Genomic DNA, 27,076 nt, shown 5'->3' with positions numbered 1-27,076 from the left:
ATGTTATACTGATGTTGGCCAAGAATCTTTGTGTCTAATCTTCTTGCGTTGTTATGTGCAAAAGTACAATTTTTTTTTCTTTGTTTCTTTTTTGACTCCACAGTTTCCTTCAACGCCACAGGAATGGCAGACTGTGGCCTCCCAGTTTGCTGAGCGTTGGGACTTTCTTAACTGCGGAGGGGCAGCCGATGGGAAACATGTCCACATCATCCCACCAGCCCACTCGGGGTCATACTATTTTAATTATAAGGGTTTCAATAGTATAATGTTGATGGCGGTGGTGACATATGAATTTTTATATGTGGACATGGGGGAGAATGGCCGGATGGTGGATGGTGGAGTCTTTGCCCAGACCAAGTTCTACCGACGTCTCCAGAGTGGTGGCTTGGGATTGCCACCTGCGGAAGAGAACGTTGAAGGACTCCCATTTGTTTTTATCACTGATGAAGCATTTGGTCTGGGTGATCACCTGATGAGGCCATTCCCCCAGAGTACCCTCACCCCGGAGAAAAGGGTTTTTAATTACCGGCTGGCCAAAGCCAGAAGAGTCATGGAGAATGCCTTTGGGATAATGGCCAGCCGGTTCCGTCTATTTCTTATGGCAATTAATATGGCGGAGTATAAACTGAACCACATAGTTCTAGCATGCTGCATACTTCACAACTTTTTAAAGAGAAATGCTCCTAATTATGTTGCCTCAGTTGAGCCTGAGGCCAAACTTCATGAAACTACACTGACGGCCCTGGAAGCTGGCCGTCCTGGCTTGCCCCTCCCAAAGCGCCAGTGAAGTGCGGCAAAAATATGTGGATTATTTTATGGGTAGGGGGGCCATTGCTATGCCAGCAAATTTGTAAATATTTTCTATTTTATCTGATAAAATCTTGATTTTGATTTACTGCTTGTAAATAACAGGCATGTTTCAAAACATAACATACACAACTCAGGAACTTACAAAGTTCAACATTGAAAAACTGAAGGCAATATCAGACATTATAGTGTCAAAAATGTGTTGATCCTGCCTTCATCAGGTCAGGTGATGTCACCCCTGTAAAAGCCAAATTTTGAAAATGCACACAAATTGAGAGTCAAACTGGGGATTTCCCTCCTGATCCCATGCCTAATGTCAACATGTGCTACCTCCCATCATGGGGGATCAATGGACGTGTTTTGGGGGTGCAACCACTTCCTCTCACCTACTTGAGTTGCGAGGAAGGGGTTGCACCCACAAAACACGTACATTGATATCTCATGATGGCAGATAGCACATGTTGACACACTGTGTGCATCTTCAAAATTTGGCTTTTAAAATGCGTCAAAAATTTAGAAAACTTGGTCCAAAAAATTATAAAATGCTGTAATTTTATGGTTATTTAGATTCTTCCTAGTACATCAGTCATGTTCTTCAGTAGGGATGAGCCGAATACCCCCCAGTTCAGTTCGCAGCAGAACATGCCTATGGGACACGAACATGAAAAATCAAAAGTGCTAATTTTAAAGGCTTATATGCAAGTTATTGTCATAAAAAGTGTTTGGGGACCTGGGTCCTGCCCCAGGGGACATGTATCAATGCAAAAAAAAAGTTTTAAAAATGGCCGTTTTTTTTGGGAGCAGTGATTTTAATAATGCTTAAAGTGAAACAATAAAAATTAAATATTCCTTTAAATTTCGTATCTGGGGGGTGTCTATAGTATGCCTGTAAAGTGGCGCATGTTTCTCGTGTTTACAACAGTCCCTGCACAAAATGACATTTCTAAAGGAAAAAAAGTCATTTAAAAGTACTCGCAGCTATAATGAACTGTCGGTCCCAGAAATTCACACAAAAGTCATTGAAAAAAACGGCATGGGATTCCCCCACAGTCCATTACCAGGCCCTTTGGGTCTGGTATGAATATTAAGGTTAACCCCGAACCAAATTTTTTTTAAAAAAAGGCGTGGGGGTCCCCCCAAATTCCATACCAGGCCCTTCAGGCCTGGTATGGATATTAAGGGGAACCCCGTGCCAAAATTTAAAAAAAAATGGCGTGGGGGTCCCCCTCAAAATCCATACCAGACCTGAAGGTCTGGTATGGATTTTAAGGGGAACCCCACACCAAAATTTTAAAAAATGGTGTGGGGGTCCCCCCAAAAATCCATACCAGACCCTTATCTGAGCATGCAACCTGGCAGGAAAAGAGGGGGGGACAAGAGAACACCCCTCCTGAACCATACCAGGCCACATGCCCTCAACATGGGGAGGGTGCTTTGGGGTAGCCCCCCAAAGCACCTGGTCCCCATGTTGATGGGGACAAGGGCCTCATCCCCACAACCCTTGCCCAGTCATTGTGGGGGTCTGCGGGCAGGGGGGCTTATCAGAATCTGTAAGCCCCCTTTAACAAGGGGACCCCCAGATCCTGGCCTCCCTCCTTTGTGAAATGGTAACAGGGTACAAATGTACCCCTACCATTTCACAAAAAAAGTGTGAAAATGTTAAAAATGACATGACACACAAACCTGGTAAAGACCCAACACTCCCCGAATTTTACCGCCCCATCTCCCTTCTACAATTGGACATAAAAATTCTGGCTAAGGTCCTGGTACTCCGATTAAACAAAGTGATCCTGAGTCTTATACATCCCAACCAAACCTGATTCATGCCTGCAAAAAACACGGCGTTTAACTTACGCAGGTTGTACATGAACTTGCAGGCTGAACATGACCAGATAGGTTCCAGAGTTGTGGTGTCCCTGGACGCTGCAAAAGCGTTGGATTCTGTGGAATGGGACTATCTCTGGGACAGTCTGGCCAGGTTTGGTTTCGGGCCTATCAGATGGATTCAGCTTCTTTACCAAGCTCCGAGTGCCAGGATCCTAATCAATGGCAAGGTTTCTGATGCCTTTCCGTTGTCCAGGGGCACGCGTCAAGGCTGCCCCCTTTCCCCTTTACTTTATGCCTTGGCGGTAGAGCCCTTGGCTTCAGCACTCCGTATGCATCTGGGGGTCAGGGGCCTATGCTGTGGACAACTGATTGAAACAATTAACCTGTACGGGGATGATATGCTTCTGTATTTGAAAGATGCGGGACAGTCTCTTTTAACGGCCCTTGAAACTATAAAACAATTTGGGAACTATTCTGGGCTACGGATCAGTTGGGAGATATCCCAGATCCTTCCTTTAGACATAGGGGCCCCAACGGAAATACAGGCTTCATCCCCTCTAATTTGCGTTAGCGAAATGAAATTCCTAGGTATTATTACTCGTTCTCCAGAAGACTATGTCAAATTAAACCTAGAGCCATTATTCACAGTTGTGAAATCTAAAACTCAGGCATGGGCCAGATTACCTCTGGGAGTCATGGGCCGTATGAACTTGATAAAAATGATTCTGCTGCCCACATTTTTATACGTCCTATGGCATGCTCCAGTATATATACCACTACGAATATTTAAGTCTTTGCAAGCCATTTTAAATACTTTTGTGTAGGGCAAAACACGCCACAAACTATCCTGGAAAGTGCTGAAAAACCCCTCTGATTCAGGGGGTGCAGAACTGCCGGATTTTAACCTGTATTACCTGGCAGCACAATTATCTCACCTTTTCTATCTAGATAAAGGTGACAAGGAATGATATTTGGCCTTAGTATGTCCTCCCTCCACTCGGTCACATAAACACCCCTTCCAGCTTATCCTTAGAGACCTGGAGGAACCTGAGACACCTGGAGGTCATTGGAGACTGTTATATAACCACTCTAAGATATGGGCAGCAGTGAGATGTAAACTTAAAATCTCCCCAACGCATAATTTGACACCGCTGTGGGATAATCCTTGCTTAACCGAATTACAGCATTTGCCATATTGTAACCTATGGATCACTAATGGGGTGGTTTGCCTAGCAGATATGTATACTGGAGACACTTTGAAATCATTCTAACAGCTTAAAGATGACTTTGGCCTTGCCAACTCTATGCATTTCCGATACCTCCAGCTCCGCCACGCCCTTAAGACCCAATTCCGAGAATCCCCCCCGAATTTGGAGCAATTGGATATTCTGTGTATAGCAACTGGCCCTGAGTCCCAAAAGTTGATATCCACATTTTATTCCTGCCTTCTGCGCCTTACTGCAGTGGCGCAAGCATATCAGTTGAAAGGCCGCTGGGTCGGGGACGTGGGGGTGATTGAGGAGGACGAGTGGGAGAGGGTACTGGATGCCTGCAAAAAAGTATCCCATAAGGTCTCTGACCGACTCATACAACTATATATTTTACATAGGTCCTACCTGACCCCTTTGCGCTTAGCTAAGTTCAGAGACAACTACAGCCCACTTTGCCCCAGATGTGCGGGTTCTAGTGGAACTTTTTTTCACATATTATGGTCTTGTCCAGTGATACAGGACTACTGGTCCCGCATAGTTAAGTTTATCCATGACAAGATGGGCTCCCCCCTAACATTATGCCCCAAACAATGTTTACTAGGAGTATTCCCAAACCCTGACTCTGACAAGTTTGATCACATACTACTCATTGCTAGGAAATGGCTTAGGGCGATACCTCCTACTGTTCAGGAATGGGTCGCTGCAATAAATGCTGTACTACCCTACAAAAAAAGTACTTTACGCCCATAGAGGTTGCCCTGCAAAATATGGAAAGATTTGGGATGCCTCGTTGGGTGAGGCTTCCACATGTGATGAGCTAGATGGGAGCTCTGCCTAAATTGGAACATCGATAGTAGGGGCGCGTTTACTTCATGGCAATGCAGTAAAATCTATAGGAGACGTGCATTTATTGATAATGGGTTCATGTTGCTGCACCGAGATTAATGTATAGGTTATACATGTGATCTTCAATACTTTATCTGCATTGCTCTGTAATTGTATATATTTTGCATCGAAAATTCGATTATCCTGTACATATGCATAACTTTCAAATAAAGAACGTTATTTGTAAAAAAAAAAAAAATTACATGACACGGCTTGGGGACAAGTCCTTTATTAAAAAATAAAAAAAACCTGTCCCACGTAGTCTTCTTATTCTTCTCTTGCTCCACTGATGGACTTGGCTGAGCTCTGATGAAGAAGGGATGTTCCCTTTGAAACGCGTCAGCTGGTAGTGATGCCTGTGCGTTCCTCCATGACCCTTGGAAGGTATCGCTCATCCTAGACCGCATGCTGTCAGTTGGTGCATTTTTACGTTGTGCCTTCCTCTACAATTGCTTGTGAGTTATTTCCTTTTATCATTTTATTCAATAAATATTTTTACAAAAGATAATGCACAAGGCTGGTGCGCCCCTTCTTCCCTTCTCTCTCGTTATCTACTAGGAGGGCAGCAAGGCCTGTGTCGTTGTAGTACCTGTCTGGTCATCCACTTGTGCGCAGTAGTCATTTTTCTTTCTGCTATTTGTCCCGATCAACCTGGGGACAAGGTGCTCGGATAAGGGTCTGGTATGGATTTTTGGGGGGACCACCACAGCATTTTTTTTTTAATTTTGGCGCGGGGTTCCCTTTAAAATCCATACCAGACCTGAAGGGTCTGGTATGGATTTTGAGGGGGACCCCCACGCCATTTTCTTTTTTTAATTTTGGTTCGGAGTTCCCCTTAATATTCATACCAGACCCAAAGGGCCTGGTAATGGACTGTGGAGGAATCCCATGCCGTTTTTTTCAATGACTTTTATGTGTATTGCCGGGACTGACAATTCATTATAGCCGCGAGTACTTTTAAATGACTTTTTTTCCTTTAGAAATGTCATTTTGTGCAGGGACTGTTGTAAACACGGGAAACATGCACCACTTTAAAGGCATACTATAGACACCTCCCAGGTACGAAATTTAAAGGAATATTTCACTTTTATTGTTTCACTTTAAGCATTATTAAAATCACTGCTTCCGAAAAAACAGCCATTTTTAAAACTTTTTTTTGCATTGATACATGTCCCCTGGGGCAGGACCCAGGTCCCCAAACACTTTTTATGGCAATACCATGCATATAAGCCTTTAAAATTAGCACTTTTGATTTCTCCCATAGACTTAAAGGGTGTTCCGCGGCTTTCAAATTTGCCGCGAACACCCCAAATTGTTTGCTATTTGTTCGACTCGAACATTGGGCTCATCCCTATTCTTCAGTTTTTGTTCAAACTCATTTGTTTTTTGCTTTATGATGTCTAAATCCCAACTACACCACGTTATGTCCTTGTTTAGTCTTTGTGCACTGTCACTGGTGAAATGAGGAGATTGTTCTTCCACCACATGCACATCACCTAAAAGAAAAAATACACACCATGTATTATAAATATGCAGGCTTAACTCTATTACCTGAATCTGTGGTGTCAGACACTGACCTGTTTTGGTGACAATTTCAACCACTTCTTCCACCTCTCCTTCCTCCACATCCTGAGGTTGTGGTGTCCTCTGTTCCACTTCTTTCGGAGGTGGGGTGTTCCTGGTGTCCTCAGACGTCCCGAGTCTTTTCTCCCCTATGAGATTGAAACAAAAGGTATACTTAGCACACAGATATTTGAGGCCAGAAATAGGAATATGAAACATTGCTTGGAAGTGGGGTAAATTGTCTGTTTTGGCAGAGTTCCAAGCTGAAGACATGATTTTTTCCATTACCAAAGCTGGAATACTTACCTTTTTTGGACAAATGGAGACACTCCAAGTATCCACTGGAGTACCTGTGTGGGACACCCTAAAAAATTTGTTCTGGTGTCCAACACTAGTGTTCCTGAGTCCAGATGTGTAAACAGCTGCTGAGTGTCCTCTCCTTACATTACACTGAATCAAGTTTGCAATTCTTTCTAGTTTCAAACACATCTAGACAACAATGTCCTAAACTTGTAGCAGATAAGGGTGGTGCTGCGCTAATCCTAATGTTCCCCACAATTTCTAAGTATGAATAAATAATGGCGGTCAGTGGCTTAGGCAAACAAGCTAATAACAGTGTAATACTGAGCCTACTGATCACAAGATGGCTGTAGTGGCTAAAGCGCTGTATGGATTTAAACGTGAATATGTGAGAATAAGAGTTGGTGATGTGTAAAACAAAGGTGTCTAGTCACTCTAAAACCATGAATCTATAAATAATAACCCAAAATTTAGTGGGGTCAGGAAAAGGTTCTCAAAACGTAATAATAAAAAAAATTGGTGTGTGTTGAAAATACAAAGTTACACTGAATGTCCGTGGAGATCTACAATTGCTGCAATCAAATATCTCATACCTACATAGGGTACTTCAAAGCGCAATGTTCAAATTCATCAGAAAGTGATTTATAAAGCAGCAACAACTGTATTATAATTCCAGAAAGTGACTTGTGCAATACAAACAACTATATTATAATTCCAGAAAGTGACTTGTGCAATATAAACAACTCCAATAGTATTTCAAACGTGCCATAAAATAAAAAAGAATAAATACACCATGATTGTAGAAACACTAAAAATAAATTCAAAATGAACGTGCAATATTACAATGAATGTCCATAGAGATCCATAAAGGATGTGATGTAGTATTCAATGCCAACAGTAAGTGCAAAAACACAAGTTAAAAGTTCCTAAAAGAAAGTGACTTGTGCAACAATAGAGTGTTAAAATATCCAAAGGGTGATCTTTGCAATCTCAAGCAGCTCCAAATGCTTCTAAAACATGCCAAACGGTGAGGAAATATGAGCTGGATTGTTTCATATAACGATTAGCTGAGGTAGAGATGTGAAGTGTATACAGGTGCTTTCCATGCAGATGCTCCTACACTGTAAGGTAATGGCCCCTTACCTCATTAACCTGAGGTTACAGCATGTAATCAGTCAGGCACCGCTGGTGTCTCCTGTGGGGGTGGGTCCTGCGCACAGCGCTGTCTCTCACTTAGCCTCAGATCCTCCACAGATATAGTAGACAGAGGGAAACAAGGATGCCATATAGTGTAGTCATTTTTCCAAAACGCTTTATTAGTAATGTAAAAAAGGTACTCACACAAGAAAAAAAACAGATTGTGCAGTGTATCCGGACGAGCGGCGAGCTCGTACACTGCTGACAGTAGAAGGTTTGTGCCTATCCCTACGCGTGGCGTCACGGGTCACGTGGCTTCATCAGGGGATGCTAATAGGCACTTTAACTTGTCTTTAAATAGACCAGGAACAATCAATTGATGGCGGCCATTTTTTATAAGTTCAATAGGGAATTGCCATAGCGGCCATTTTCCTGGGGATGTGTGGAAGCGGTCATTTGCTTGGTTATAATAGATGGCACACAGGCGTCAGCCGTCATAGCGGCTGGAGTATCCTTAGTCACGGCATTACAGCTTATAATTAGTTTCCAATAGGGGCGGCTGAAGATGGAATTAGCATAAGTCAGAGGGGATAATCAGCCCAGTGACGGTCGGGGTCGCAATAAGCACGCTACACCTATCACAAGCGCAAATGGTCTGGCAGTCAGAGTTAATTAAAGGGTCCCGCTGTATTTTCTCTGAATACCTTCCAGAGTAAACAATATACTACTCATACAATAATTATATAATACATCGGCATCAAATATCTTAAATTCTTAGTATATTAAAGAGTTAAATAACATTAAAAAAAAATCAAAAAATCAAAAAAGGAAATATAATAAAAATAATAATAAAAAATAAGTATGGATAAAAACTATGATCACAGCATAAGAGTATCGCATATATAATGTCGTTTGTGTAAAAGTATAGAAATATATATAAAAATATTTTATAAAATGTATATATAAAAATTTATATATAAAACCACCCTAATACTACAATATCAATCCTATATGATGAGTTTAAACAGGAAAAAACGCATTATTATTCCGTGGAATTTTTATGTGTACTGTGATATTAAAAACAGTCAGTAAAGTGCAGAAGTTGAAAATTTCATGCACAAGGAGGAGAGATACAGCTATAAGTCCCAATCTCGGAACGTAGATAAATTTGTGTATATTCCTGATTTAAAAATCGCTTAAAAAACAGTTCAAATCAAATTCTATGTTAAGACCCCTAGGCGTGAGTGTATCTAACGTGAATATCCATCTGGATTCGGTCTGGCTGAGGGTCCTCACCTTATGTCCCCCCCGCCAGTGTCTACTATAGGGTTCGATCCCCCAGAATTTCAGATGTGTGGGGTCTTTATTGTGACTGAGTAAAAAGTGCTTAGAAACGCTATGTTTGTCATAGCCCTTCTGGATGTTTTTCACATGTTCTTTAACCACTTGAGCCCCGGACCATTATGCTGCCTAAGGACCAGAGGTCTTTTTCCAATTTGGCACTGCGTCGCTTTAACTGCTAATTGCGCGGTCATGCAATGCTGTACCCAAACGAAATTTGCGTCCTTTTCTTCCCACAAATAGAGCTTTCTTTTGATGGTATTTGATCACCTCTGCGGTTTTTATTTTTTGCGCTATAAACGGAAAAAGACCGAAAATTTTGAAAAAAAAATGATATTTTCTACTTTTTGTTATAAAAAAAATCCAATAAACTCAATTTTAGTCATACATTTAGGCCCAAATTTATTCGGCCACATGTCTTTGGTAAAAAAAATGTCAATAAGCGTATATTTATTGGTTTGCGCAAAAGTTATAGCGTCTACAAACTAGGGTACATTTTCTGGAATTTACACAGCTTTTAGTTTATGACTGCCTATGTCATTTCTTGAGGTGCTAAAATGGCAGGGCAGTACAACCCCCCCCCCCCCAAATGACCCCATTTTGGAAAGTAGACACCCCAAGGAAATTGCTGAGAGGCATGTTGAACCCATTGAATAATGACAAAAAAAAAAAAAAATATTTACAAAAAGTTGTCACTAAATGATATATTGCTCACACAGGCCATGGGCCTATGTGGAATTGCACCCCAAAATACATTCAGCTGCTTCTCCTGAGTACGGGGATACCACATGTGTGGGACTTTTTGGGAGCCTAGCCGCGTACGGGACCCCGAAAACCAATCACCGCCTTCAGGATTTCTAAGGGTGTAAATTTTTGATTTCACTCTTCACTACCTATCACAGTTTCGGAGGCCATGGAATGCCCAGGTGGCACAAACCCCCCCAAATGACCCCATTTTGGAAAGTAGACACCCCAAGCTATTTACTGAGAGGCATATTGAGTCCATGGAATATTTTATATTTTGACACAAGTTGCGGGAAAGTGACACTTTTTTTTTTTTTTTTTTTGCACAAAGTTGTCACTAAATGATATATTGCTCACACAGGCCATGGGCATATGTGGAATTGCACCCCAAAATACATTTAGCTGCTTCTCCTGAGTATGGGGATACCACATGTGTGGGACTTTTTGGGAGCCTAGCCGCGTACGGGGCCCCAAAAACCAATCACCGCCTTCAGCGTTTTTAAGGGCGTGAATTTTTGATTTTACTCTTCACTGCCTATCACCGTTTCGGAGGCCATGGAATGCCCAGGTGGCACAAAACCCCCCAAATGAGCCCATTTTGGAAAGTAGACACCCCAAGCTATTTGCTGAGAGGCATGGTGAGTATTTTGCAGCTCTCATTTGTTTTTGAAAATGAAGAAAGACAAGAAAAAAGATTTTTTTTTTCTTTTTCCAATTTTCAAAACTTTGTGACAAAAAGTGAGGTCTGCAAAATACTCACTATACCTCTCAGCAAATAGCTTGGGATGTCTACTTTCCAAAATGGGGTCATTTGGGGGGGTTTTGTGCCACCTGGGCATTCCATGGCCTCCGAAACTGTGATAGGCAGTGAAGAGTGAAATCAAAAATTCACGCCCTTAGAAAGCCTGAAGGCGGTGCTTGGTTTTCGGGGTCCCGTACGCGACTAGGCTCCCAAAAAGTCCCACACATGTGGTATCCCAATACTCAGGAGAAGCAACAGAATGTATTTTGGGGTGTAATTTCACATATTCCCATGGCATGTTTGAGCAATATATCATTTAGTGACAACTTTGTGCAAAAAAAAAAAAAAAAAATTTGTCTCTTTCCCGCAACTTGTGTCGCAATATCAAATATTCCATGGACTCGACATGCCTCTCAGCAAATAGCTTGGGGTGTCTACTTTCCAAAATGGGGTCATTTGGGGGTGTTTTGAACTGTCCTGGCATTTTATGCACAACATTTAGAAGCTTATGTCACACATCACCCACTCTTCTAACCACTTGAAGACAAAGCCCTTTCTGACACTTTTTGATTACATGAAAAAGTTATTTTTTTTTGCAAGAAAATTACTTTGAACCCCCAAACATTATATATTTTTTTAAAGCAAATGCCCTTCAGATTAAAATGGTGGGTGTTTCATTATTTTTTTTCACACAGTATTTGCGCAGCGATTTTTCAAACGAATTTTTTGGGGAAAAAACACACTTTTTTAAATTTTAATGCACTAAAACACACTATATTGCCCAAATGTTTGATGAAATAAAAAAGATGATCTTAGGCCGAGTACATGGATACCAAACATGACATGCTTTACAATTGCGCACAAACGTGCAGTGGCAACAAAATAAATACATTTTTAAAAGCCTTTAAAAGCCTTTACAGGTTACCACTTTAGATTTACAGAGGAGGTCTACTGCTAAAATTACTGCCCTCGATCTGACCTTCGCGGTGATACCTCACATGCATGGTGCAATTGCTGTTTACGTTTGACGACAGACTGCTGCTTGCGTTCGCCTTAGCGCAAGAGCAGGGGGCGACAGGGGTGCTTTTTTTTTTCTTTATTTTTTTTTTGCTTTTTTATCTTATTTTTAAACTGTTCCTTTCATTTTTTTTTTTTTATTTTAATCATTTTTATTGTTATCTCGGGGAATGTAAATATCCCCTATGATAGCAATAGGTAGTGACAGGTACTCTTTTTTGAAAAAGATCTAGACCCTAGATCTCTCCTCTGCCCTCAAAGCATCTGACCACACCAAGATCGGTGTGATAAAATGCTTCCCCAATTTCCCAATGGCGCTATTTACATCCGGCGAAATCTAAGTCATAAAATGCTCATAGCTTCCGGTTTCTTAGGCCATAGAGATGTTTGGAGCCACTCTGGTCTCTGATCAGCTCTATGGTCAGCTGGCTGAATCACCGGCTGCATTCTCAGGTTCCCTGTTGAGACAGGAGAGCCAGAGAAAAACACGGAAGATGGTGGGGGGGGCATTCCCTCCCACGGCTTGTAAAGGCAGTCTAGAGGCTAATTAGCCGCTAGGATTGCTTTTACATGAAAGCCGACCGCTGGCTGAAAAGAATGATACCAAGATGATACCTAAACCTGCAGGCATCATTCTGGTATAACCACTCAAAGTCGTGAATGGCGTACCTGAAGACAAAAAAATGGTTAACAATAAAGCACAGTAAACGGTAAAGTATAAAAAATTGCATACCTGAAAAACAAACATGATAAAACATAATAACAATAAAACATTGCAGAATAGAATACAGTAAAAAAGAGCAGAACAATAGAGAGAGAGAATAGAGAGAGAGAGAGAGAACAATAAAAGGACAACAATTTTTTTTTATTTTATATATTTTTTTTTTTTACACTTTTTTTGTAACTAACTTTTATAACTGTAACCGGTTCCAGGTTCGGGTCTCTCAAAATGCGATGGCATCTTGGGAGACCCTCTGAAAGTGTGCCTAGTCTGTGCAATGCTGTACCCTACGCTAATACTCAACTAGTGCATGGTAGCGTTCAAAACATTCACCAATGCAAAGACCAGGATTGTCAGGACAGGAGGGACAATAATAGCGGGTGTCACGCCTATATCCGCGCTTGCTGCAGACATGACATCTTTTTTGGGGGGGTTCGTTGGGTATTGGTACTCGGGAGAACATAAAAATGCCTCTCATGCAGCCGACTGCATTTGGTTGGGGATGTGAATGGGGGAAGTACGGGCGCTGCAGAAGTGGGGGTTCCCAATTAGGATTGGCGAATGCAGCAGGAAGGGCATTATGGGCACGACGGGCCTGTGTTTGTCTTTTTGGTGGCAGTGGGACACTACTTGTGCTTGCCACCTCACCAGCTTGAACTGCACTTATGGGACTCGCCACGTCACCAAGTGTTACTGCAGTGCTGGTTTGACTACGACCGGGGTGTACTAGGCCGGTGGTGCTTGCCAGTTCAATAAAAAGCTTCCAAAAAAACTTAGCGATCGCAGGGATCAGACCTGACTCTGCGAACGCTGCAGTTATGCGTTTAGTGTTTTGTAAGTGACAGTGATCGATCGATACTGCACTTGGGTGGGCTGGGCCGGGCGGAGGGGCAAAACGCAGGTGCTAGCAGGTATCTGGGCTGATCCCGCTAACACTGCGTTTTTGGGAACCCTAAACTGCTGGGGACGCTAGTATAGATCTGATCGGATCAGATATTGATCCGTTCAGATACTATACCACTAAGGGAGGTGTACGGCGCGTGCGTGGGTGTTAGCGGTACTGGCGCTAACTTGACGCTGCCTGGGGCTGGTGCTTGCCAGTTCACCAAAATGCTACCAAAAAAACTGTTAGCGATCGCAGGGATCAGGCCTGACTCTGCGAACGCTGCAGTTATGCGTTTAGTGATTTGTAAGTGTCAGTGATTGATCAATACTGCACTTGGGTGGGCTGGGCTGGGCCGGGCAGAGGGGCAAAACGCAGGTGCTAGCAGGTATCTGGGCTGATCCCTCTAACACTGCGTTTTTGGGAACCCTAAACTGCTGGGGACGCTAGTATAGATCTGATCGGACCAGATATTGATCCGTTCAGATACTATACCACTAAGGGAGGTGTACGGTACGTGCGTGGGTGTTAGCGGTACTGGCGCTAACCTGATGCTGCCTGGGGCTGGTGCTTGCTAGTTCACCAAAATGCTAGCAAAAAAACTGTTAGCGATCGCAGAGATCAGGCCTGACTCTGCGAACGCTGCAGTTATGCGTTTAGTGCCTTGTAAGTGACAGTGATCGATCGATACTGCACTTGGGTGGGCTAGGCTGGGCCGGGCGGAGGGACAAAACGCAGGTGTTAGCAGGTATCTGGGCTGATCCCTCTAACACTGCGTTTTTGGGAACCCTAAACTGCTGGGGACGCTATCAGATATTGATCCGTTCAGATACTATACCACTAAGGGAGGCGTATGCCGCGTGCGTGGGTGTTAGCGAATTGGCGATCATATCCTTTCTTTGAAAACCTTAATGTGAGTTTCTCTGCTTGTTCGAGGAATGTATTAAGTTGTGTGCAGTTCCGTCTCAATCATACAAGTTGGCCTTTGGGCACGTTGAAGAGCCAATTCCCAAAGGCCAACTTGTACAATTGAGACGGAACTGCACACAACTTAATACATTCCTCGAACAAGCAGAGAAACTCACATTAAGGTTCTCAAATAAAGGATATGATCGCCAATTCATAGAAAAGAGAGTACAGGGAGTCTCCATGATGGATCGAAATATTCTGATCAGAGACAAGGAGAAACCAAAACAGCCACTAGGAGGAGTACCTTTGATCCTAGATTTCAGTGCACAACATAAAAAGGTGGAAAGAATTATCAAAAGTCACTGGCATATCCTCCTAGCAGACAAGCAGCTACAGGGATCCCTACCTATACATCCGCACTTTATATACAAAAGCGCACCTACCATTCGGGATAAGGTGGTAAAAAGTGTGATTGACCCACCTAAAAGAACTTTCACTTTCTTCACCGGGAAAGGTTTTTTTTCCGTGCAGAAGGTGCTTTGCCTGCACGAAAACGAGAAGACCAAACGAAAAAAAATATGATTTCACATCAACCAGCACTGGGAACACATACAAGATAGATAAATTTATCAGCTGCAATACTGAAGGAGCCGTATATGCTCTGGAATGCAGTTGTGGGCTCCAGTACGTCGGCCGGACCAAAAGACCACTGAAGACACGGATTAAAGAACATGTGAAAAACATCCAGAAGGGCTATGACAAACATAGCGTTTCTAAGCACTTTTTACTCAGTCACAATAAAGACCCCACACATCTGAAATTCTGGGGGATCGAACCCTATAGTAGACACTGGCGGGGGGGACATAAGGTGAGGACCCTCAGCCAGGCCGAATCCAGATGGATATTCACGTTAGATACACTCACGCTTAGGGGTCTTAACATAGAATTTGATTTGAACTGTTTTTTAAGCGATTTTTAAATCAGGAATATACACAAATTTATCTACGTTCCGAGATTGGGACTTATAGCTGTATCTCTCCTCCTTGTGCATGAAATCTCCAACTTCTGCACTTTACTGACGGTTTTTAATATCACAGTACACATAAAAATTCCACGGAATAATAATGCCTTTTTTCCTGTTTAAACTCATCATATAGGATTGATATTGTAGTATTAGGGCGGTTTTATATATATACATTTTATAAAATATTTTTATATATATTTTTATACTTTTACACAAACGACATTATATATGCGATACTCTTATGCTGTGATCATAGTTTTTATCCATACTTATTTTTTATTATTATTTTTATTATATTTCCTTTTTTGATTTTTTGATGTTTTTTTAATGTTATTTAACTCTCTAATATACTAAGAATTTAAGATATTTGATGCCGATGTATTATATAATTATTGTATGAGTAGTATATTGTTTACTCTGGAAGGTATTCAGAGAAAATACAGCGGGACCCTTTAATTAACTCTGACTGCCAGACCATTTGCGCTTGTGATAGGTGTAGCGTGCTTATTGCGACCCCGACCGTCACTGGGCTGATTATCCCCTCTGACTTATGCTAATTCCATCTTCAGCCGCCCCTATTGGAAACTAATTATAAGCTGTAATGCCGTGACTAAGGATACTCCAGCCGCTATGACGGCTGACGCCTGTGTGCCATCTATTATAACCAAGAAAATGGCCGCTCCCACACATCCCCAGGAAAATGGCCGCTATGGCAATTCCCTATTGAACTTATAAAAAATGGCCGCCATCAATTGATTGTTCCTGGTCTATTTAAAGACAAGTTAAAGTGCCTATTAGCATCCCCTGATGAAGCCACGTGACCCGTGACGCCACGCGTAGGGATAGGCACAAACCTTCTACTGTCAGCAGTGTACGAGCTCGCCGCTCGTCCGGATACACTGCACAATCTGTTTTTTTTCTTGTGTGAGTACCTTTTTTACATTACTAATAAAGCGTTTTGGAAAAATGACTACACTATATTATGGCATCCTTGTTTCCCTCTGGCTACTATATCTGTGGAGGATCTGAGGCTAAGTGAGAGACAGCGCTGTGCGCAGGACCCACCCCCACAGGAGACACCAGCGGTGCCTGACTGATTACATGCTGTAACCTCAGGTTAATGAGGTAAGGGGCCATTACCTTACAGTGTAGGAGCATCTGCATGGAAAGCACCTGTATACACTTCACATCTCTACCTCAGCTAATCGTTATATGAAACAATCCAGCTCATATTTCCTCACCGTTTGGCATGTTTTAGAAGCATTTGGAGCTGCTTGAGATTGCAAAGATCACCCTTTGGATATTTTAACACTCTATTGTTGCACAAGTCACTTTCTTTTAGGAACTTTTAACTTGTGTTTTTGCACTTACTGTTGGCATTGAATACTACATCACATCCTTTATGGATCTCTATGGACATTCATTGTAATATTGCACGTTCATTTTGAATTTATTTTTAGTGTTTCTACAATCATGGTGTATTTATTCTTTTTTATTTTGTGGCACGTTTGAAATACTATTGGAGTTGTTTATATTGCACAAGTCACTTTCTGGAATTATAATATAGTTGTTTGTATTGCACAAGTCACTTTCTGGAATTATAATACAGTTGTTGCTGCTTTATAAATCACTTTCTGATGAATTTGAACATTGCGCTTTGAAGTACCCTATGTAGGTATGAGATATTTGATTGCAGCAATTGTAGATCTCCACGGACATTCAGTGTAACTTTGTATTTTCAACACACACCAATTTTTTTTATTATTACGTTTTGAGAACCTTTTCCTGACCCCACTAAATTTTGGGTTATTATTTATAGATTCATGGTTTTAGAGTGACTAGACACCTTTGTTTTACACATCACCAACTCTTATTCTCACATATTCACGTTTAAATCCATACAGCACTTTAGCCACTACGGCCATCTTGTGATCAGTAGGCTCAGTATTACACTGTTATTAGCTTGTTTGCCTAAGCCACTGACCGCCATTATTTATTCATACTTAGAAATTGTGGGGAACATTAGGATTAGCGCAGCACCACCCTTATCTGCTATATCTTTCTGCTTTTGGGGTCAGGCTGGACCCTATTCGGTGCAAGCTGCTTTTCCGTTATTAACATTACGGTCTGTACATGGTAGCGCAGGAATAATCCATATTTATTAATGTCCTAAACTTCTTTTAATACAAATTAGCATGACCAAATGTAGTTAACCCTGTATCTGCCAAAAACATTGTATTTAGTTGGCAAACAAACTATGTTTACTGCAACCGATTGTGCCCACACACATGAAAGTAGCCATTTAAAACTGTACAAAAGCAGGAGCAGCATGCAAGTAATAATAATAGGAACACACGACAAGTACTTACTTTTTAGAAGCACTTTCTTGATCTTTCTGTACTGATCCTGCTCCCTCAGTTTCAGGTCTGACCAACGTTTCCTCAATTGCTCCTTGGAACGTCGTACCCCAAAATTCCTGTGCAGACTCTTCACAACTTTAGACACGATCTTGGCCTTTCTCACATTTGGGTTTAGGTAAGGTCCATACTTCCCGTCATAGTCGGCTTTCTTCAAGATGTCCACCATCTCCATCATCTCTCCAAAGACCATATTTGAGGCCTTAAATCTCCTGCGGGATTGTGACGTTTCTGGCTCTGGGCTTTCCTCCTCGTTACTGCTTTTACACACCTGCTGTGTCTCCGCTATGTTCCTCTCCCACTGCCATGAAAGAGACGGGGCGGGAAATATTCTAGAAAGAACGTCAGTGGCGGGCGACGCGGGTGGAGTTTCACGCATGCACAGTGTATATAAAGCTAACATGCGTGTGTCATACTATGATCTGTGAGTGGAGGAAGTGCCAATCGTGAGAACAAAGGTAACATTTTAACTTGGGACTAGGGATGAGCCGAACACCCCCCGTTTCGGTTCGCACCAGAATCTGCGAACGGACTGAAAATTTGCACGAACGTTAGAACCCCATTGACGTCTATGAGACTCGAACGTTTGAAATCAAAAGTGCTCATTTTAAAGGCTAATTTGCATGGTATTGTCCTAAAAAGGGTTTGGGGACCCGGGTCCTGCCCCAGGGGACATGTATCAATGCAAAAAAAACTTTTAGAAATGGTCGTTTTTTCGGGAGCAGTGATTTTAATGATGCTTAAAGTAAAAAAAAAAAAAAATGAAATATTCCTTTAAATATCGTACCTGGGGAGTGTCTATAGTATGCCTGTAAAGTGGCACGTGTTTCCCGTGCTTAGAACAGTCCCTGCACAAAATGTCATTTTTAAATGTCATATTATCTCTTACAGGAGAGAATTTCCCTTCCTAGGGGTAGATTTCATTTCACTTCCTGTTGTCTCCTTCCGTTTGCAAGTAGGAGTCGTTTGTAAGTTGGATGTTTGAAAGTAGGGGCCTGCCCTATATACTCAGCAGAAATTTGGGCCTTAGGTGTTGTTGTGGCCACAACAGTGTAAGCCCTCACAGGGCCCTGCTGTGAAATATTAGATCAAGAATTGTAATTACATGCCCCTGTTTAACAGGGGGCAGAAAAATTGGGCCTTTGGTGGTGGTGGTGGTGCTGGTGCCACAACACTGTAAGTCCTCACTCGCTCTTGGTGGGTGCAGAAACGGGCCCTGCTGTGAAATATTAGATCAAGAATTGTAATTACATGCCCCTGTTGAACAGGGGCTGAAAAATTGGGCCTTAGGCACTGGTGCTGGTGCCACAACACTGCAACCCCTCACAGATAATCTAGTTGGAACGCAGGAACAAGCCCTGCTGCAAAGTATTGCATCAAAAATTGTAATTACACGCCCCTGTTAGACAGGGGCTGAAAAATTGGGCCTTAGGCACTGGTGCTGGTGCCACAACAATGCAACCCCTCACAGATACTCTAGTTGGAACGCAGGAACGAGCCCTGCTGCAAAATATTGCATCAAAAATTGTAATTACACGCCCCTGTTAAACAGGGGCTGAAAAATTGGGCCTTAGGCACTGGTGGCGGCACCCAGAACCAAAAATGTTCTTACAAGCTATCAGTGTGATCATTGAGGAGGAAGAGGATAATTACTCAGGATAGTCACTCAGCATCAGCATAGGCAGTCTTTGAAGGGATCTGAGATTTCAAAAAAAATTATTCGGTTACATCAGCATCAGGTGCTTGGTAGCTGGTGGTGATCCAAGACTGATTCATTTTTATGAAGGTCAGTCGATCGACCGAGTCGGTGGACAGACGTACCCTGTGATCGGTTACAAAGCCTCCAGCAGCACTGAATGTGCGTTCCAAAAGAACGCTGGATGCAGGACAGGCCAGTAGCTCAATTGCATACTGTGCAAGCTCTGGCCAGTGATCCATCCTCAAGACCCAGTAACCCAGAGGATTTTTGGTGGGAAAGGTGTCCAAGTCAGATCTTTCCCCTAGGTATTCCTGCACCATGTAAAACAGATGCTGGCGATGGTTGCTGGAACCGATCATACCTTGGGGCTGCGGACTAAAAAATTGACTGAACGCATCAGTCAGACGGCCACCTTCTCCACCGCTCCTTCTTTGAGTTTCACGCATGCACAGTTTATATAAAGCTAACATGCGTGTGTCATACTATGATCTGTGAGTGGAGGAAGTGCCAATCGTGAGAACAAAGGTAACATTTTAACTTGGGACTAGGGATGAGCCGAACACCCCCCTGTTCGGTTTGCACCAGAACCTGCGAACGGACTGAAAATTTGCACGAATGTTAGAACCCCATTGACGTCTATGGGACTCGAACGTTTGAAATCAAAAGTGCTCATTTTAAAGGCTAATTTGCATGGTATTGTCCTAAAAAGGGTTTGGGGACCCGGGTCCTGCCCCAGGGGACATGTATCAATGCAAAAAAAACTTTTAGAAACGGCCGTTTTTTAGGGAGCAGTGATTTTAATGATGCTTAAAGTAAAAAAAAAAAAAAGTGAAATATTCCTTTAAATATCGTACCTGGGGAGTGTCTATAGTATGCCTGTAAAGTGGCACGTGTTTCCCGTGCTTAGAACAGTCCCTGCACAAAATGTCATTTTTAAAGGAAAAAAAGTCATTTAAAACTGCTTGCGGCTTTAATGTAATGTCGGGTCCTGGCAATATGGATGAAAATCAGTGAGAAAACGGCATGGGTACCCCCCAGTCCATTACCAGGCCCTTCGGGTCTTGTATAGATGTTAAGGGGAACCCCGCACCCAAATTAAAAAAGGAAACAGCAGTATACAGGCTGAAACAAGGATTGGTGATAAAGCATCAGTGGAAAGAAGAAATGTTTTTCCCATATTAACTCTTACAGGAGAGAATTTCCCTTCCTAGGGGTAGATTTCATCTCACTTCCTGTTGTCTCCTTCCGTTTGCAAGTAGGAGTCGTTTGTAAGTTGGATGTTTGAAAGTAGGGGCCTGCCCTATATACTCAGCAGAAATTTGGGCCTTAGGTGTTGTTGTGGCCACAACAGTGTAAGCCCTCACAGGGCCCTGCTGTGAAATATTAGATCAAGAATTGTAATTACATGCCCCTGTTTAACAGGGGCAGAAAAATTGGGCCTTTGGTGGTGGTGGTGGTGCTGGCGCGACAACACTGTAAGTCCTCACTCGCTCTTGGTGGGCGCAGGAACGAGCCTTGCTGCAAAGTATTGCATCAAAAATTGTAATTACACGCCCCTGTTAGACAGGGGCTGAAAAATTGGGCCTTAGGCACTGGTGCTGGTGCCACAACACTGCAACCCCTCACAGATACTCTAGTTGGAATGCAGGAACGAGCCCTGCTGCAAAGTATTGCATCAAAAATTGTAATTACACACCCCTGTTAAACAGGGGCTGAAAAATTGGGCCTTAGGCACTGGTGGCGGTGCCCAGAACCAAAAATGTTCTTACAAGCTATCAGCGTGATCATTGAGGAGGAAGAGGATAATTACTCAGGATAGTCACTCAGCATCAGCATAGGCAGTCTTTGAAGGGATCTGAGATTTCAAAAAAAATTATTCGGTTACATCAGCATCAGGTGCTTGGTAGCTGGTGGTGATCCAAGACTGATTCATTTTTATGAAGGTCAGTCAATCGACAGAGTCGGTGGACAGACGCACCCTGTGATCGGTTACAAAGCCTCCAGCAGCACTGAATGTGCGTTCCGAAAGAATGCTGGATGCAGGACAGGCCAGTAGCCCAATTGCATACTGTGCAAGCTCTGGCCAGTGATCCATCCTCAAGATCCAGTAACCCAGAGGATTTTTGGTGGGAAAGGTGACCAAGTCAGATCTTGCCCCTAGGTATTCCTGCACCATGTAAAACAGATGCTGGCGATGGTTGCTGGAACCGATCATACCTTGGGGCTGGGACTAAAAAATTGACTGAACGCATCGGTCAGACGGCCACCTTCTCCACCGCTCCTTCTTTGACTGACCGAAGCCTCAGCAACACGTTGTCCAGAAACAGGAGTTTGTAACCTCCCAGTCTCTGGGAACGCATTGCATAGACCTTTCTGCAAGGCCTCCCGAAGATGTTTCATCCTCTGCTCCCTCTGCAACGGCAAGATAAGGTCTGCAACCTTACCCTTGTAAAGTGGATCAAGGAGGGTTGCCAGCCAGTATTGGTCCTTCTCCTTGATACCACGAATACGAGGATCCTTAGGCAGGCTTTGCAGGATCAGGGAGGCCATGCAGCGTAGGTTTGCTGAGGCATTCGGTCCGGAGTCCTCTGGGTCACTAAGGACTACGTGGTCCGCAGCCACCTCCTCCCAGCCACGTACAAGTCCATGTGTTTCTTAGGACTGATCCCTTAAAGACTGCTGCTGATGCTGAGTGCCAGGCTCCACCTCCATACTGACACAATCCTCCTCCTCCTCCTCTTCCTGCGTGATCAGCGGGCACGCAGGAACACTGTCTGGATAAAGGGAGCCTTGAGAGCTAAGGAAGTCCTCCTCTTCCTGCCTCTGTTCTGCCTCAAGTGCCCTGTCCATTATTCTACGCAGCGTGTGCTCCAACAGGTGGACAAGGGGGACAGTGTCACTGATGCATGCACTGTCACTGCTCACCATCCTCGTGGCCTCCTCAAATGGTGACAGGACAGTGCATGCATCCCTGATCATTGCTCACTGGCGTGGGGAAAAAAAAACAAGCTCCCTGTCCTGGTGCCATAGTCGCACTGGTACTCATTGATGGCCCTCTGCTGCATGTGCAGCCGCTGCAGCATGGCCAACGTTGAGTTCCACCTGGTGGGCATGTCACAGATTAGGCGGTTCTTGGGCAGGTTAAACTCTTTTTGGAGGTCTGCCAGCCGGGCACTGGCATTATATGACCGGCAGAAATGCACACATACTTTCCTGGCCTGCCTCAGGACATCCTGTAAGCCGGGGTACCTGCCCAAGAACCGCTACACCACCAAGTTAAGGACGTGAGCCAAACAGGGCACATGGGTCATTTGTCCCTGCCGGAGGGCAGAGAGGAGGTTGGTGCCATTGTCGCAAACCACCATTCCTGCCTTAAGTTGGCGTGGCGTCAACCACCTCTGAACCTGCCCCTGCAGAGCTGACAGAACCTCTGCCCTAGTGTGGCTCCTGTCCCCCAAGCACACCAGCTCAAGCACTGCATGGCATCTTTTGGCCTGCATATTTGTGTAGACCCTTGAATGGCTACGGAGCACTGCTGGTGCCGAGGACAAAGCACAGGAAGAGACCATGGAGGAAGAAGAAGTGGAGGGGGTGGAGGAGAGAGGTGTGTCACAATCATTAGTAGTGGCATTTTGGAGGCGTGGTGGCGGAACAACTTCCAACACTACTGCACCTTGTCCTGCATCCTTCCCAGCTGCCAGCAGAGTCACCCAGTGAAACTTAGGTAACGTCCCTGTCCATGCCTGCTGGACCATGAGTCAGCGGTAATATGCACCTTACCACTGACCGCCCTGTCCAGCGAGGCATGGACATTACCTTCCAGATAGAGAGCCGGAATCGCCTTCCCTGAGAAAAAGTGGCATTTGGGTACCTGCCACTGAGAAACCGCACATTCCACAAACTCACGGAAGGGGGCAGGGTCTATCAACTGAAAAGGCAGCAGTTGAAGTGCTAGCAATTTTGCCAACTAGCATTCAACCACTGGGCATGTGGATGGCTGGGAGCGAACTTCTTTCGGCGGTGCAGCAGCTGGGGCAGGGAAATTTGCCTGGTACAATCTAACGTCGGTGTACCGAAAGCAGATTGCCCACAAGTACTTGGCTGTGACACACCTAATTCTACACCTTCATTCCTCTCAGTGCAGGTTTCAGAGAGGACTGAAGTATAGTATAGTATAGTGGGGTTGGAGATCTCAGCTGATGAGGAGCAAGGAGAGGTCCTCTTTGTTCTTTGGTGTGGGTCTTTTAGATACACTTGCCAACGAACTGCATGGCAGGTCAACATATGTCTGGTCAAGCATGTGGTGCCCAAGCGGGAGATGTTTTGGCCACGCGAGATACACTTGAGACATGTTGCAAATAGCAGCGGTGCAATCTGATGCACTCGTCTCAAAAAAGGCCCACACCAAAGAACTTTTGAAATCATGCGCAGAGACAGCAGCGCCCTGCACATGTGGAGCTTTGGGGTGTGATGCAGTCAGTGTGCTGCCCTTAGGTTGGCCCCTGGAGGGCATCCTTCCTCGTAGGTGATATGCCTCCTCCTCTCTCCTATCAGGCACCCACGTTGAGTCAGTGACCTCATCATCCCCTCCCTCCTCATCACTGGAGCAAACCTGGCAGTATGCTGCAGCAGGGGGAGCATGACTGCCAGACTGCTGTCCTTCTTGGGCACCCCCTCTGTCCGTGCTCATGTTACTGCCTTCATCTAGCTCAGTATCATCATCAGAGCCTTCTAAACGCTGGGCATCCTCCTGGAGCATGTACCCAACACTGTGGTCAAACAGTTCGAGGGACTCCTCAGGAGGACATGGTGGGGCTAGGGAAGGAGTCACTGATGCCATTGAGCCGAGGGAAGAGGCCGCGTTGGAAGCTGCTTTGCCAGACAAAGTACCCTGAGCATGGGTGAGAGAGGGTGAGGAGGATGAGGATGGCTTGGTCATCCACTCGACCAAGTCTACTGTATTTTGAGGCTCAACACGGCCAGCTGCCAAAAAAAAGGCCAAGCGTGTCCCACGGCCACGTGTTGATGAGGATGCACCGTCTCCACGACCAGCACTGTTGCCTCTAGACACAGAGCCTGCTTGCCTTCTTTTATTGGCTTGTGACTGTCTGCCTCTCCTTGTTGGCCTTCCAGACATACTAATGGCCTGTAGCTGCACTAAGCTGGGATATATATATATATATATATATATATATATACTGATACTGCAGCTAGCAAAATCAACTGCCTCCCTGTAGTTTGAGAACACCACCAACCTTCTACAGGTAGCTTTAGCTGAACACTGTGCAGAGCTCGCAAAAAACTAACTTGTAGCTTATTTAGCTGCCTGCGGTAGTGATAGGATCAGGAAAACACCACCAACCTTCTACAGGTAGCTTTAGCTGAACACTGTGCAGAGCTCGCACTACACTGACTTGTAGTTTTAGCTGAACACTGTGCAGAGCTCGCAAAAAACTAACTTGTAGCTTATTTAGCTGCCTGCGGTAGTGATAGGATCAGGAAAACACCACCAACCTTCTACAGGTAGCTTTAGCTGAACACTGTGCAGAGCTCGCACTACACTAACTTGTAGTTTTAGCTGAACACTGTGCAGAGCTCGCAAAAAACTAACTTGTAGCTTATTTAGCTGCCTGCAGTAGTGATAGCATCAGGAAAACACCACCAACCTTCTACAGGTACTTTTAGGTGAACACTGTGCAGAGCTCGCAAAAAACAAACTTGTAGCTTATTTAGCTGCCTGCGGTAGTGATAGGATCAGGAAAACACCACCAACCTTCTACAGGTAGCTTTAGCTGAACACTGTGCAGAGCTCGCACTACACTAACTTGTAGTTTTAGCTGAACACTATGCAGAGCTCACAAAAAACTAACTTGTAGCTTATTTAGCTGCCTGCGGTAGTGATAGCATCAGGAAAACACCACCAACCTTCTACAGGTAGCTTTAGGTGAACACTGTGCAGAGCTCACAAAAAAATAACTTGTAGCTTATTTAGCTGCCTGCGGTAGTGCTGGGATCAGGAAAACACCACCAACCTTCTACAGGTAGCTTTAGCTGAACACTGTGCAGAGCTCGCAAAAAACTAACTTGTAGTTTTAGCTGAACACTGTGAGGAGGATGCACTACACTAACCTGTAGCTTTAGCTGAACACTGTTCAGAGGACACACTACACTAACTTGTATCTTTAGCTGAACACTGTGCAGAGGTCGCACTACACTAACTTTTAGTTTTAGCTGAACACTGTGAGGAGGATGCACTACACTAACTTGTAGCTTTAGCTGAACACTGTGCAGAGGTCACACTACACTAACTTGTAGTTTTAGCTAAACACTGTGCAGAGGTCACACTAAACTAACTTGTAGCTTTAGCTGAACACTGTGAGGAGGACGCACTACACTAACTTGTAGCTTTAGCTGAACACTGTGCAGAGGTCGCACTACACTAACTTGTAGTTTTAGCTGAACACTGTTCAGAGGACGCACTACACTAACTTGTAGCTTTAGCTGAACACTGTGCAGAGGTCGTACTACACTAACTTGTAGTTTTAGCTGAACACTGTTCAGAGGATGCACTACACTAACTTGTAGCTTTAGCTGAACACTGTGCAGAGGACGCACTACACTAACTTGTAGCTTTAGCTAAACACTGTGCAGAGGTCACACTACACTAACTTGTAGCTTTAGCTGAACACTGAGAGGAGGACGCACTACCCTAACTTGTAGCTTTAGCTGAACACTGTGCAGAGGTCACACTAAACTAACTTGTAGCTTTAGCTGAACACTGTGAGGAGGAAACACTACACTAACTTGTAGTTTTAGCTGAACACTGTGCAGAGGTCACACTAAACTAACTTGTAGCTTTAACTGAACACTGTGAGGAGGACGCACTACACTAACTATAAATAGTCTAGCTGCCTGACTGTGGTACTAATAGGATCAAAGAACACCAGCAAGCCTGCCTGTCAGTAGGAAGATAACAGGAACGGATCTAGCTAAACTGAATACAGTGTGTATATATATATATATATATATATATATATATATATATATTTATTTATTTATATATATATATATATATATATATATATATATATATATATATATATATATATAGAACACCTGGGATGCATATATATACACAGTACACTGTAAGTGCAGCTAACTCACTGACTGTCCTGTCTAATCTAGCTAACTCAAATGAAATGACACTGTCTCTCTCTCTCTCTAAGCACGCCGGAACACATTACACAGGGCCGCCGTGCAAGTGGCCTTATATAGTGTGGGGCGTGTTCTAAACCCCCTGAGCCATAATTGGCCAAATCCACCCTGGCTTTGGCCAATTACAGCTCTCTCTACTGACGGTGCTGTGATTGGCCAAGCATGCGGGTCATAGTGCATGCTTGGCCAATCATCAGCCAGCAATGCACTGCGATGCCGCAGTGAATTATGGGCCGTGACGCGCCACACGAATTTGGCGCGAACGGCCCATATTGTTCGCAATTCGGCGAACGATCGAACAGACGATGTTCGAGTCGAACATGGGTTCGTCTCGAACGCGAAACTCATCCCTACTTGGGACATCAGTGGCCTATACTGATTCGAGATTGAGGCCTATATTGGGATAAGATTAGGAGAGTTTAGCTTGATATTAGTGTTTTTGTCTTGTGTTTTGTCTTGCAGCAAATATGAAACAATTCAAAGACCTGGAATCATGGGCCAGTTCATAGACAGATACAGGGATATGAGAAATTTGTGGGAGGTTAAAAACCCCTCATATTGAAATAAACTAGCTAGGAAGGCATCGCTGGAGAAACTGCTGCGATTTGTGAAGACGCAGGTCCCCGACGCAGAC

Source organism: Aquarana catesbeiana, linkage group LG01, assembly GCF_042186555.1.
Source record: "Aquarana catesbeiana isolate 2022-GZ linkage group LG01, ASM4218655v1, whole genome shotgun sequence".
In the NCBI taxonomy this organism is placed as follows: domain Eukaryota; kingdom Metazoa; phylum Chordata; class Amphibia; order Anura; family Ranidae; genus Aquarana; species Aquarana catesbeiana.
Note: the sequence above shows the minus strand (reverse complement) of the source record.